General features: G+C 40.4%; 1 protein-coding gene across 1 annotated transcript in view; it reads left to right on the forward strand.

The window, feature by feature from the left end:
• Positions 1–9,665: 9,665 nt before the first annotated feature.
• The window catches only part of SOCS5 (suppressor of cytokine signaling 5), a 52,002-nt gene continuing 47,508 nt past the window's right edge, over positions 9,666–14,159 (forward strand). The window contains exon 1 of the mRNA XM_063443921.1: positions 9,666–9,858. The gene's annotated coding sequence lies outside the window, so the exon portion shown is untranslated. The remainder of the gene's footprint in view (positions 9,859–14,159) is intronic.

Consider the following 14,159-nt stretch of genomic DNA (forward strand, 5'->3'; position numbering starts at 1 on the left):
ACAGCGTGGATTGCTGCAGGGGACATTGCACGTATGTATGTTAAACAGGTGCCCAACCAGGGAATCGGCTAGCCTCATAACTCTGGGAGATGGCTGCAGGCCGAGATCAGTCACCGGACAGGGACTCTGACTCAAGACTGCTAACCCAGCGGTATCAAAGCTATAACAGTGTATATGTTTTATAGCTTGAATTAACCAAACTTAACTAACCTTATATCACAATATACCCTAGCCTGTTTTACTCAGTTAGGTTGTTAATTTGAAATGCACATAATGTTCAATCAGCCTGCTAACATACCGTTTTTTTATGATATAACCATTTGTTATTTAATACATGGCTCGCAGATTATCACCGGGACATCTCACCACACCTTTTATATATAGGTGGCTTGTTTAGCGACATTTAAACATGAGAGTTGCCATGTTGACAGCTACACTTATAGCACACGTATAGTGTTAACTGTTAAAAAATTGTATTATCTCTATAGTAGCATAATATCACATACGGTGCCTTCACTTACGTTAAGAGACGACAACAAAGTCGATAGCAAAGCTGTGTTATTTCACGATGTCTGCCATGCATGTATAATCACTAACGGATCCAATCAAAAGCCATGCAGATTACAATGTTAAGCTATATCATATGTCTATATGTCTATCTTGTTCACTTAACCCTTAAAATGTGCAATGCTTCCCATGCCATAGTGTTACTCCTTTCTGTGTATCATCTGGTTTGCTTCAGCTATTGTGGCAGAACAAACTTGCCTGTTACTTATTTGCACAAATAAAATAAAGAATTAAAAAACAAAAAAAAAGGAAAACTTGTGTGTACCATGCCAGGTATTGATTGTTTAATCTTTACTACTTGCTGTATTGTAAATAAGCCGTACAAATGTACACAGGGCGTTATCCATTCAATTAAAGAGAATGTACATGGGGATTGAAAACTGCATGGAAAAATTACCTAGCCCAAAAAATCGAGAAAATATTTCTGGTCTGAATTCTGCACTTTTTCTAATTAATTCTCCACAATTCCCAATTTAGTAAATACATATTACAGTGAAACGTCTGTGACAGATCAACTAAAGCTTGAATTTATGCATTTAGATTACAGCATGTAAGGGTATATTAGGAAGAATCTTCTTGCAAAAAACTCAGTTATATACCAGTTGTCACTACAGATAGCAGATAGATCGTTTCAAATTATCAAATATCTAAAATGTTAGCATTAGAAATGACAAAACCGTAAAAAGAAAACAAATTCAGTCCTATAACAGCAATACAAATGCATTTACTTCGGAGTCGGACAGCAAGCTATGTGTTAACCCCTTAAACACCCCAAATCCTAAAGAAACTGTCTAATTTACACCTAACATTCAATAAATGTTGCCTAAGACCAATTATTGTCAAAGTGATTGCCATGGAAACCTCTATGCATTTCAGTGCAAGTCCTCAGGTTGTACAACTAACCTGTTTTAGTGTGCAGATTGGCTCACTAGCCAAAACTCCTGTACTTGAAAGTTTACATTCCGAACATTCTATATATATTTCAGTTCTATTATAAGTTACTGTTCAGTTTGATTCTAAACCAAACTGGATTGATCATGTGAGATTTAATATTTGTGTAAATAAAGAGTAGGTGTCTCTCTGTCTCTCTCTGTATACGGAATGTAGACTTTGCATAATTGGAATTTTATTTAAAGGTATTGTTATCACAGTCCTGATTTTGTACGGAAAATCTTGTCATCATGGGTTGCCCCTCTGGCCTCACACTGACTCAGAAGCCAATAGACTAAATAGGAGTTATTTGATATTTTTCATTATTGGATATTTTTAGATGCAAATTTGTGCTGGCAGGGTGAGGCAATAGGGCATATTACACCAAATAGCCCATAACCAATTCTTTTTGAGTAACCCTTTGACAAATTACAATGTTCTGTATATATATATATATATATATATATATATATATATATATATATATATATATTTTTTTTTTATTATTATTTTTTTTAAATACACAACAAACATCTGTACCTGCTAACATTTCTGAAGGACAGTTGTTTTCTAAATAAATATTGGCTCTTAAACGATGGAGACAATACAATGACCCTGCCCAGAAACTATAAGTGGTGGTCCTCTAAAAGTTAGATCAAACATGTGAAACTCAAAGGCTAGCAAGGGCCAAATAAACAAGGTTTAAGTTTAAGTGGGCCGCAAAAAAAAAACTTACATTTTCACCCCCTCTACTAAACCCCAGCTCCCCCTCTCATCTGCTAAATCCTAGCCCCCCCCCCTCGTCTACTATATCCCAGTCCCCCGGTCTTCGAAACCCCTGCCCCGTTTAAAAAAAACAAACAAACAGCTAACAAGCAGTGTCCAGCCTCTGGCATACACCCAATGGCCCCATCTGCACCTTAAAAAAGCGGATCCTCCCGTTACTCCTTGAAACCCTCACACACACTCACTGAGACACACTCACTGACAGACATACACACACACTGACAGACACACAGAATCACTGCAACACACACATACACTCACAGACACATACATTCACTGACAGAAACACACAGGCTCCCTCACAGACACACACACAGACACACACAGGCTCACTGACAGACATACACACTGACAGTCAGCCAGACACACACACACTTACAGCCAAACACACACACACAGACAGCCAAACACACACAGACACCCGGCCATGCAGACAGCCATACACCTACACATACAGACAGACACACACACACACAGCCATACACATACACAGTCATAAAAACAGACAGCCAGACACACAGACAGCCAGACACACACACACACACAGCCAGACACATACACAGTCATAAAAACAGACAGCCATACACCTATATACACAAACAGCCATACACACACACACACACAGCCATACACACAGACTGGGTTGGTTTCTTACCTGGGGTCTAGTGGGGCTGCTGGGCAGGCAGGCAGGCAGGGGGCGGACAGGCAGTGAGGGAGCGCCGGGTGTAAGCTCTCCCTGCTCAGCTCCCTCGCGCGCCGCAGTGATGTGACGTCATATTCCGGCTCCCGGCATCACTGCGGGGAGCTGAGCAGGGAGAGCTTACACTCAGCACTCCCTTGCCGCGGTCTGCGGGCCGCATAAATATTAGTTGTGGGCTGCGAGTTTGACATGGCTGTTACACTTGCTTAGCGAGGCTTTACAAACTACACAGACTGCCTGAAGGGACTTTCTAAAAGCCATCCTTTAGGAATCCCCAAAATTAAAAGGAAAATGATACATTAATAACTTTGTTTTTTTTTCCCAACATTCTATTTCCCATTGCCTTCTGCAATACAAAGTACACAGGGGATCCCTAGAATGAAGGTTTCATGGAGCTGCATAAATAGCTTTATTGATCCTCAAAACACTTGGGAGTGACCTAATACCCTAATGGACAATAAGCTCTAGGGCTGTAGGACATTAAATATTAGGAGGTTAAAAAGTAACAAGTAACTCATAGAAGTTGAAACCAGACCATTTCTCAACTGTCTCCAGAGAAACCCCTTCCTATTTGGTTAAAACTGCCACTATTGAAAATCACCTATAACTTGGGTAACTCTTTATTTCATGAGATGCTCTGTTTTCTTCTAAACTTATATTGTATTTATATGTTAAATATAGAAAAGTTCCCCTTTAAAGGAGATTACGTTTCTTTTTCACACCAGTATGGCAATTCTATTTATTGTGGGTAAAATAAAAAAGGCACTGTAAGCACCAAAACCACTTCATGTTAATGTAGTAGTTTGGGGGCATGAATGCCATACTTTTACTCATGGTTAGGTGAAAAAAAAACGTGAAGCAAGTCACTAAGCATTTCCTCCTTAAAGGGGAACTGTCACTTCTCTGTAAATCACACCACAGAATAAAAAGTGACAGTATTATTTACTGTAGTGAGAATTCAAAGTGAATTCAAAGTGAATTTCAAATTTAAGGTCAAAATAGCCGAACTGGAAAAATGATCTAATTCAGCCGTGCTTACATACGAGCTATTTTGGCCTTAGATGTGAGATTCACTTTGAATTCTCACTTAGTGAATAATACTGTCAATGTTTTATCCTATGGTGTGATTTCCAGAGAAGTAACAGTTCCCTTTAACCCTTTAAGGACCAAACTTCTGAAATAAAAGGGAATCATGACATGTCACACATGTCATGTGTCCTTAAGGGGTTAAAAAGAGGAAGTGCTTCTAGTGGCTGTCCAAATAACTGAATAATTGAATTGCGTTAATCATTTTTTTTTTTATGTAATGTTCCATTCTTTCTTTTTTAAATTCATATAACGATTAAGAGAATAATATAATCCAGTTCACACAAGACAAAACCAAACCAAAGATTGCAAATGAACAGAACTGAACAGTGAGGCTGCATGGGAAAGGTGTATACATCAAAACAACTTTATTATGTTAATGTTGTTATGTTTCTTAGAGTATCCCTTTAAGACTCCATAGGTAAATCTAAGACTGACCAATCTGTTCGGGTACAGATAAAAAAAACATGTGATTTGTTCGTCATAGCCGAAAAGCATTATTGCACAAGTCTAGTGACTACTGCAAGTAGACTGATGACAGGTAAGTTTATTTGCTTTTTTTGCCTTCTAATTTAAAACAAGGAGGGCCCTGAATGTAAACCAATAAACAAACTACTGTAACTTAACAAGATGTGTATTTTTTAAAATTTGAGTGTTCTGTCATTTTTGAAGTGATGAGTATCCTATTTTACTGTAAAGATACCAAGTCTTTATATTGGAAAGCTGTCAAAATGATCAATGTGATTAATTTAATTGCTTCTAATTGTAGATAATAATTTCTGATACTGAAGGTGAAATATTGTGGTTTATACTGTGTCTTTGTGCAACCTGTTTTGTGATAAGATCACTCTTTATTGACCTAGACATGTTTATTTATCTTTAAACAATAATTCAAATGGACAGCCCATCGAGATGGAGTCAGATTTTAGCTGGTGTATAGTGAAACGGATACACTGACATTTATTTGAGTATCCAATAATATAAAATCGCCAGTGAAAAATCACACTGTTCGAAAACATGCAAGTGTATTGGTAATACGCAATGTTTCTCTCCCAAGACACGGCCCATATACAAACCTCAAAGATGCATCGTCTGGCACAATCATCATAAAAGGTTAAACATATAGATACATTTATGCAAACTAGCAAAACTTTAACTGTATAACTTTATAAACTGCCTACACTTGTTATGTTTTTATTATAGAATCAAATCATACAATTTTGAATGTTGAAGAGCAAAGTAAACAGTAATATCAACTACAACAAACATCACTTTTCTTCCATAAATTATTCATAAAAATCACTGCAGCTCTAATACAGCTTCGAAGAACTGTCACTCATGCAACTGGAATATACTATCTATACAATGCATTAAAACAAAAATGACCGGACGTGCTTTCTAGCAGCTTAGGCATGTCCCAGCACAAAAGAAGCTTATTTAGCCTCAAACTGCTTCGGAAGAAGCTTTGTAAGAGCGCTGGACTATCCTTTAACCGAGCAGGAACACGTTGATACCGGACCTGTGTCGTTGCACCGTTGGGCCAATCAGTCCGGCCATGTAGCCTAACAAGACATACGGCCTAGTGCCCGAGGGATGTGGCTGATCTCCGTACACTGAGCATGCTCTCTATAGATAAAGCTCTGCGGCCCCTCAAACCCCCTCCCTTTTGGACCAGTGAGGACCATCCAAGTCCCATTGGGGAAACTTGTCTCTCCACCTTAGCGGAATCTCTTGTGAAGCCACATCCGCATGGCTAACCTAAGATGGCTGCCACATCACAGTCTTCACGATCCCATGAGGTCCTGGCTGTCCAGACATGGAGAGAGTGTTTTAATGCTAAATTCTACAAGATCTGCCAGGACTTTTGGGAGCACATCCATAGCCGACATCCCTCTTTTGGCTTGCCTGAGCAGACTGTCCCTCAAGTTGCTGCGTCAACATACTGACTGCACTCTGAGCTGGAGGCCTGAGTAGAGATTCCTCCAATCAGCCACCCGGTTGCCCAAGGGGCTCTCCTTATTCCGAAGCACTCAGGCTCGACCGCATGATGAAGGAAGAGGAGTGATCCCAGATAGTTAGATGCCGACTCCATTTAAGGCCTGGGCTCACGGGAGTGAAGAGCCAAAGCAAAGCAGACCTCACGCGTATGTCAAGCACGACACATGGCTGTTTTCATGGGGCTCTATGGAAACAATAGGTCAAGGTCGGCAGATATAGAGACTGACTATCTATTATGGCTCACATGCAGCATTAGATGAGCCCCTGGCCGGCGGAGACCTTGCCTATCTACAGTTATGCTCTTGTTTATTATGCAGAGATTCACTTTATTGTTTAGTTATCTCTCTCCTTTCTATCTCTGTATTGTGGCTAGTACACTGTAGCATCACAGCTGTTTCATACCGTTGCATGTTCACTATCTTTTATTTTATTTTACTAAACTGATATTTTACTTTTCTATTCACAATGTATAAAACTTCTTATAATTCTGTCATGCTTTCCTAAGGCCTCTAGACATGTTTGTTTAGCATGTTATGAATATAAAAAGTGCAGTGCCTCAGACGTTCTATGTCATCCTAGATCTAAAACTTATCGTGTATAGTCTTGTACAATGTCCATATTATCTCGTATGTTAAACCATGCACTACAAATAATAAAGAATGTAAAAAAACAAACAAAAAAAACCATAGGTGGGTAGTTACCCCTAGTTTTCCTACAATAGAACAATGTGAGAAATGTACCTAATTATTTCTAAGTCTGGAGTGTTCCATTTCACTACAATGCATTGTATAGTGAATATACCCTATGCTCTAGCTATCTGTCAATTGGTCCATCTGTCCATCAATCCATCCACATGATCTACCATCTTGCAGTGCTGGATTAAGAGCCTGAGGACCTGGTGCTGATGACTAATATAATGGCCAGCGAGACCTAAATAGATTTGATCCCCTAGATTCCTCCCACGTGCCCACACTTCCCTACCTCTGCTCAACATTATAGAGTAGGCATCTCAAACTCCAGTCCCTAAATGATGCTGAACTACAACTCCCACGATTCTCTGGCCAACTAATGTACTCAAGGAGTTCTGCTTGCTGCAGGCCACCAACATCTGGGGACCAGAACTAGAGAACCATGTTATAGGGCAAGATCATGTGGGGAGCAGAGAAACAAATTAATTTATTTTTTATTATTCAGGATCAATGAGCTTATTTTATTGCATTCCATCTGTTGTGAAACAAAACTTCAAAAAGAAATAATATAATATAATATAATATAAACTATGCTATAAAACCATGTTTCGGTTGCCCATATGTCTTTGCCCTTGTATTCTGATACATTTGTAGACAATGAATTGCACTGAATAAACACATTAAAAGTGAGATCATTGTTAGGATATTTCCATTTGCCTTTTTATTTTTGTACTGGATAAAGCTGCCAGGGCCTGTCTCTTTATTGTCATTTCTGATCTTCTAATTGAACCAAGCCTGTTTTTCAGATACATGATTTTCTGTTTATTTAAAGGGACACTGTAGGCAGATCACTAACTCGTTGCAGTTTTAGAGAAACTGTGCTAAGACTGCCTCTAGTGTAGGGGTAGAACACCTACAAACCAGATGTTGTGCACTACATCTCCCACAATGCTCTTTAGTCATAATGCTAGCAAAGCATCATGGGCGGTGTAGTCTACAACATAGGGAATGACAAAGGTTGCCTACCCCTGCGAGTCTAGTGGCTTTCTACCAAACACCCAGTAGAGGCGCTTCCTGCTGTTTCACAGAGTTTGACTCTATAAAGAGACGATGGATGCCCTCATGCTTTGCTTGAGAACATTCAGCATCAAGCAAAACCCCATAGGAAAGAACGGATTCAATGCTTTACTACGGGGAAGGCCAAATGCGCATGTGGCACTTGCCGCGCATGTGCATTAGCCCCCTCCTCACCTTTTCCCCCATCAACTGACAAGTATCAGGGACCTCAGAGCTGGAATGAGGTAAGTGTAAACAGTTTTTTTTAACCCTTTCATTGACATAGAGTGTGTGTGTTGTGGCAGAGGAACACTTTAGTGCTAGGAGTATTCCTAACACTAGTGTTCCTTTAACCCTTTAAGTACCAAACTTCTGGAATAGAAGGCAATCATGACATGTCACACATGTCATGTGTCCTTAAGGGGTTAAAGGGACACTATAGTCATCCAGACCACTTCAGCTCAATGAAGTGGTCTGGGTGCCAGGTCCCCAAGTTTTAACCCTTCAGAGAAACTGCTATGTTTACATTGCAGGGTTAATCCAGCCTCTAGTGGCTGTCTTCCTGATAGCCGCTAGAGGCGCTTCTGCAACACTGGATGCGAAAATCGCATCCAGCGTGCAGAACGTCCATAGGAAAGCATTGAGAAATGCTTTCCTATGGACTGTTTGAATGCTTGCCGCGCCTGCGCATTCGGCTCCACTCGGGAGCTGACGTCGGCGGGGGAGGAGAGGTCACCAGCGCCGAAGGAGCCCGGTGCTGGATAAAGGTAAGTGGCTGAAGGGGTTTTGACCCCTTCAGCCCAGCAGGAGGGGGGACCCTGAAGGTGGGGGGACCGTAAGGGTTATATAGTGTCAGGAAAACTAGTTTGTTTTCCTGACACTATAGTGATCTTTTAAGACAGTGGTACCCAAAAGGTAGATTTCCCAGCGGTTTTAAAACTACAGCTTCCATGATGCTTAGTCATTCTAAAAGCATTCCCAATGCATGCAAAGCATCATGGGAGTTGAAGTTCTGCAACATCTGAGGGGGGAATCTACCTTTAGGGCAGCCCTGCTTTAAATGTTACACTAGTAAAGTTATAAAAAGTACTAAAAAAATACCGCAAACTGTAACTGTAAATATAAAGACACTTTGATAAAAAAAAAAAAAGAATTGAGCCGGCATTGTGTGTACACTTGGTTACTATGTAAACATGGCGAATTAAGGAATAAGGTTTTTATTCTGCTTTGGAAGGTGTACACCAGGGATCCTCCATCTCCGCCCCCCCCCCCCCCAGATGTTGGTGAACTCCAACTCCCATGATTCTTTGAATTACATAGATAGCCAGAGAATCATGGGAGTTGTAGTTCAGCTACATCTGGAGGGGCCATAGTTTAAGGACCCCTGGTGTACACTGTAAGCCAGGATTGCTCACTGTCAGAAAATCTGTGAAAATTCACACTTTGGGCCACAAACTGGAGAAATATAAAATTGCTAAGAGATCTGTGAGTCAGCCATGTTTGCAGGCTGTCTATACAGGCCTACACTGTGAATAGCTGTGAATTCTCACTTTAGTGAATAGCCCTGTCCATGGCAACCCTGGCCTTTAATACTACCGGGTTACTGGAGCTCCCCTCCCCCTCCCACTGAGCACAGACCTAGCCCCGCCCATCCTGCGCATGGTTGGCAGCCAACAGGCAGCCCATTGGCTGTCTCCTGTAACTTGAGCCACGCTGTCTTGGGCTTCTCGCCTTCTCATTGGCTGTTGGGATCTGCCGGCACTTGTGATTGGAGGAGGCGCGCTGTCACTCGGCTTGTCTCATCCTCCCTCTCGTTATTTTCCGTCGCGATCGGGCAGTGAGAGGAGGAGGCGGGGGGAGCGATGCTGCGCTGCCTCTCACTGGAGCTCAGGGCCCGTCACTGGCAGCCGTGAGGGACAGCCCGGGGCCTGGGAGCCGCGCGCTGGGTGTTCGAGGGATCGAAGTGTCTGTGCTCGGTATGGTCAGGCCGCCCCAGTGCGCCTTCAGACTGAGAGACCGGGCAGCTCGGTCCTGGGCACATCTACGGTAAGTAGGAGGGACCAAAATACCCCCACTAACCCTCTTATAAACCCCCTGTGCTAACCCCACCAGCTGCATGTCATGGGCTGCCAGATCCCTTCATACCAGGAGAGGCCCAAAGGAGCATTCCCCTCCCCGGCTTTCAGAACTACAACTCCCATGATGCTCTGCCAGCCTGACCAATGCCACAGCCTGCTGGGAGTTGTTGTTCTACAGTAACTGTGAAATCTACCTTGTTTAGGTCATTCTCGGTGCCAACTGTGTATGGAAGTACCATTTTTGCAGTGGCATTGAAATTAGTACTGTATAAATATTTACTATATAATGTGACTTTTTATTTAACACTGAATTACTATTCTAGGACTTTTTATAAAGGGTTATAGAAAAATCAAACCAGTCTAATCCTGTGATTAATAGCCTTGGGTGCTACAGCTTTTGTTGGACTGTAACACCTATGATGCTCACCTAACCACTGATATTTTTTTCCCAACTGCTGTGGAATATATATTCTTCTGATCCTTTTTTTCGCTGAGCATCATGGGAACTGAAGTCTGCAACTACTGGAGCACCAGTGGAGTCACCCAACTCTAGTTCACTAGAGCCAACCCAATGTCCAAGTTTAGATTCTATTGTCTTCTCTCCTATAGCTCGGTTTTCTGCCTTCTAATATTACATGCCTCCCAAAAAATTCAGGCTTATTTTTTTACTGCTTTTTTGTTTTTATAAATGTTCTCTCATCTTGCAGTGTTTTATGACTGATGCCTTCTTCACGCCCCCTTCCCCCCCCCCCCCCTTCTTCTGCTTTTCTTAAAATTTACAATTCTTTAAGAAAACAACCTGCATATGACATCTTGAGCAATGCCTTTTTTATATCTAATTTTTGTCATGTACTTTTCTTGGAGGTGCATAGCAAACTGAGGCAGAACCGGTTTATCGCTTTTTTTTCTTCTCCTTTGTTCAGATTACCAATTACATCAGAGGTTCGCTACCTGTGCATTTTATAGATTTATCCTGTCTTGGTGCAGAGCATTCCAAGAGAATGAAAATCTAAATATCTTCACCGTTTTAAAATGAAACCACATCAAATGGATTTTTGGAAATCCCATGGTTTGCATCTTTTTACAGATTAGGTTTATGAATTTTATAATAGAGGATTTAGTTGAATATATTTTCTGACCCATTTTGCCATTGTAATCCAATTAATCACTGAGCACATTTTATTATACAGTAAAGAATTGCTATTGTCCTCCTGTTTTTATTATTATTTTTTTTTTAATGATTTCACTCTCTGCAAATGCTGGGTGATTCTACCGTTAACTTAAAACCTATAAATGCTTAGATTTTTCTGTTCTTTTTCATTAACTATATGATCGGCTTATGTTGCCATTTAACAGAAATATGCTTAAATGATGCTTTGTTACTGTACTTGCATGCATATAGTAAAGCTCACAAATGCTCAATCCATAATAATTATTGTATCCTTTTTAATTTTCTGTTTTTGCACATCATAAAATTCATTGGTGCTTAAGGGATCACGTGTAGATATTTATGTCGAAAAGTGACTTATTTTTGTAAAACTTTAATTTTTTGCTCCATTTGTTCTGTGTAGCTGAATATTACATATTTTACAGGGTGAATTTGCTTTTTGAATGTAATGATTGTAAGCAGTGTATTTATGCTGGTTACATAATATGGATTGCCTGCAAAATTCTTGGTGCACCTCCCCCTTTCATTCATTGCCAAATACAATCCATGTGTAAAGTAAACTGTCTACAAGTCTTTATTTATTGCTCTACAAATCGAGAATTGTGCAAAATGAACATTTACATGGCTGTTCTTGCATGTAGCGAAGGATTCCTGTTATATTTTGATATGCAGTGATGGCTGGCGCGAGGTGTTTAGTGACAATGCAGAGTCGTGTAAAACTGATTCATTCTTCGTAAATGGCTAATTCTTCTTGGCACTGCATCTGTTGTAGACCAACTTTCTCAGTGTGGCTAGCCAAATAATGTGGGATTCCTACATGCTTATTCACTAAACACCGTATTGTAGTAATTTAAAATAGGATTTAATAATTTGGTCTTAAAATAGCTGATCTAGAAAATTTAATAAAACTCCCCTAGGTTGCGTGTGTGGTTTGCGTTTTTTTTTTTTTTTTTTTTTATTGTAAATTAAAAAAAAAAAAAAATTAATCCAGACATTGGTAATTCAGTTTGCCATAAACCTCTAGTCTTCACACAATTACATTACAGTTCTCTGAAACCAAAGATCAGTTGTTGCCTGCACAATATAAAAAAAAAAAAAAAAAATCTGGTATGTCCTTGTGTATAAACCTATTTAGACATGGTAAAGAGTACAGTACATCAAAACTTGGTTTGATACACACTGATCTAGTAGAGTGACCTTTTGTGCAAGCTTTCAGTGTCTTTAATCCTCTGTTTTCTATCAGTTTATGTATCTTGAAAACCTTTCTAGTAAAGTGTAATTTTTATTCTTCAAATCCCTGCATTGCAATTCTGCGCACTGTGGTAGAAACAGAGTTCATTTGGGGTTGTGGCCTTGTCCTGTTAATGAATAGGTGTAGTTCTTAATACAATAAATGTATGGCTGTCATAAATGTTCATATTTGCATCTTAATCTAATTATGGAGTCAGTTTGAGTCATCGCTGCCATTTTTGTGTTCTAACGAAATTCGGATTGGTATGTTTCATGGGTACGCCGTTCTGTGTATGTATAATGTAGAGCGCCTGCTAATGGTACATAGGTGCCCTGTAGTATTTGTTTGTGCTGCAAACTCCTTCCATTCACTCACCGTGTGTTATTTATTTAGTGTGTAACAAAGTATAGCTAGGGCTGCACTCACCTGAAAATGAGTTAACATTAAATGGACACTATAGTCACCTGAACAACTTCAGCTTAATGAGGTTGTTCGGGTGAGTATAGGAGATACCTGCAGGCTTTTTCATGTAAACACTGTATTTTCAGAGAAAATACAGTGTTTACCTTAGAGCCTAGGAACACCTTCAGTGGCAGTCACTTAGACAGCCACTAGAGGCATTTTCTGGTTAAGTCCAGACTGACGTGCACTACTCACATTTGACATCTTTACATTTAGCGGAAGACTTCAAACGTAGTATCAGGACACTGCAGGAACTGAACGCGCCTGCAGTAACCCCTGAGGTTGTCTGTGGTCAGACCCCATACTGGGTCTGCTCTGGCAGGCAGAAGACAGGAGGATCCAGAGATCTACTGGACTTCAAATAGTAAACAAACTTATTTTAAAAGTGTGACTTATCGAAAGAGCACCAGAGAGAAATAAAAAGATATAGTGTGTGTGTGTGTGTGTGTTCTCTATCCAACATAAGAGCAGGCATTGGGGAGCAAGAGTAGGACCTGCCAAGAATGGGGTACATTGACGTTGTTACAGGCTTATGCAATGTATGATCATATACTGTAACTAAACCCCATAATTTTTTTTGCCTATGTGAAGTGTTTTTAAAGAAAACTATTACAATCTGTGAGACTTGAAATAGCGGTTTAGTGAATGAGCGTGTGTGCTGAATTGTGCATGTTGTATAAATTGGCCCCATCGAACACCTCCCCCCCCCCCCCCCCCCCCAATTGTAAACTACCATACCCTTAATTTCAGCAGAAGCAGATTTAAATCTCGTTTTAAAGGACTGTATGAAGTAGGGATTGACCAATGTAATTTTCTTTTAAGGGCCGATACAGATATTGCTGAATATCTGCCTATTAACGGTCGATACCTAGTATGCAATGCTGTCTTGAGCACTGCATACGGCTCCTCTAGCAGTCTGGGGTCTCCAGGTATCTATTTGACACTGGGCTCTTCTTAGTATGAGCAGGTATTTAACCTTCTAGACACTAAACATGGGAGGTGGCTGAGAGTGAATTTATACCTATTTTATCCTGGAGTTAAAAATTGCCATTCCTGTTGGTTATCCATGGGTTTCCAAACAAAACGCCCTCTTAATCAACACCATGTATATTGGAAACGTATAATGAATGGATTAATTAAGGGCAATACGTTGAGCACAAAAGCTACCATATCTTGAAGGGACACTGTAGTCACCAAAACCACTACAGCTTAATGTAGTTGTTCCGGTGTCGGCAGTCTGTCCCTGCAGGCTTTTAATGAAAGGCAGTGTTTACTGCCCAGGGACACTTCTAGTGAGTCACTCAGATGGTTACTAGAGGTGCTTCCTGTGTCAGTGCTGCAACACTGGCTTTTCGAGTTTCCCTGCTCTGCAAGGAGCTGCTGAACTAGCCATAGATGCTATTCGTCA

This window comes from Pelobates fuscus, chromosome 2 (genome assembly GCF_036172605.1).
Source record: "Pelobates fuscus isolate aPelFus1 chromosome 2, aPelFus1.pri, whole genome shotgun sequence".
In the NCBI taxonomy this organism is placed as follows: domain Eukaryota; kingdom Metazoa; phylum Chordata; class Amphibia; order Anura; family Pelobatidae; genus Pelobates; species Pelobates fuscus.